Here is a 1398-nt window from a genome sequence, read left to right on the forward strand (position 1 = left end):
GTATGGAACATTAAAGAGTGTTAACATCCCCCCCCCAAAGAAGCAAAAAACACAAACAAAAACCCTCTGAAGAAAATTTTGCAAGTGTTATTTCACAAAACTTAAAGTTGAAAAATTGCACGTTGTCCTAAATGTTGTTGAAGGTAACTTTCTTGCTTATGAGTGAAAAGAGAAAGAAGAATGAAATTTTTAATTACTTATTCTATTATATATTGCTGCTTGAAACTAAAAAGTGTTTTCCATACAACAAAGCAGCAGCTGTTTCCTGAGACAGTAAGTTCACTAGCAGAGAAGAGAGAGGAGACACAAGCTGACTAATAATATAGAGTAGCTGTTAGTTTGGGCTGTTCACATCTTTATCCATACAACATGGAAATGCTTATCCCAAAATTTTCACTTGGAGTAGCACCCTGAACAATCAGTGGACTAGTGAGAGCAGTTGGACCAGGATCTTGCTTGCTCAATTAAATTTCTGATCCCCAAATTTATATTAAGTCTTATAGGTTTCATTTCTCACACCACACAGTAAACCAGGACACTACCACACATCAATTAATGTGTAAGAAAATAAAATAGTATTTCTAAAAACTTTGCTGTAACAATTGATTAAAAAACAGTACATTTTGTTTCAAAAGAATCAAGGATATGTTTCTATCCAATTATTCTAAATGTTTCTATGTTTCTAAGAGTCCATGAGTGAGAGTCTGGAGTACATTTACAGCAGAAATTGGAAAAGGGGAACACCAACAGGTTTCAGTCAACAAGTTTCAGGCAAATCCTACACAGCTCATCCTTTAGCCCTGGACTTGTTCTCTGGAGTCTCTAAATTACCTTGCTCAAAAGCACAGGAATGTTCAGACTGCAGAGTCTAAACATAAATGCCATGTTTAACACTAGATGAGAAAAAGATAATCTATTGGAAAGAAGATACACAGGAGTGTTTGAAAAGATAAAAATTCAGTGTTGGGTTCTCTTTGTTACCAGAGGAGAGGAGGAGACTGGAAACAGAAAAGGCCACCTGGGATCTTAGGAATATACTCAACTGTCAGGCAAAGCTGAGAAAACTTTTTAACAGAGATGGAATTTTAAGAGTCTGGGGACATGAAAACCTGCCTGAGTCATTCTAAAATGGAGTTGTCCTTTAAACTGCAAAGAATCCTTTCTGAAGAAGGGCTGCAGTGTGAATGAAGCCAAAGCTGGAAAACAAGGGGACAGCCCCAGCCATTTATTAATGTCAAATATGCTGTCTCATGAATCAGGGCAGTTTGTCTGGTTTGGAAGCCTTACAGAAAGCCCAGTGCACCTGGCTTGGTGAGCTCAGCATCGGGCTTTAGGCTGATCCAAGGGAATAGCTGCATTCTGTGTTTTCAATAGTTAGTCCAGCAAACAATTTTTTTT

The sequence above is a fragment of the Pyrgilauda ruficollis genome, unplaced genomic scaffold (genome assembly GCF_017590135.1).
Source record: "Pyrgilauda ruficollis isolate IOZ18807 unplaced genomic scaffold, ASM1759013v1 scaffold60, whole genome shotgun sequence".
Lineage (NCBI taxonomy): Eukaryota > Metazoa > Chordata > Aves > Passeriformes > Passeridae > Pyrgilauda > Pyrgilauda ruficollis.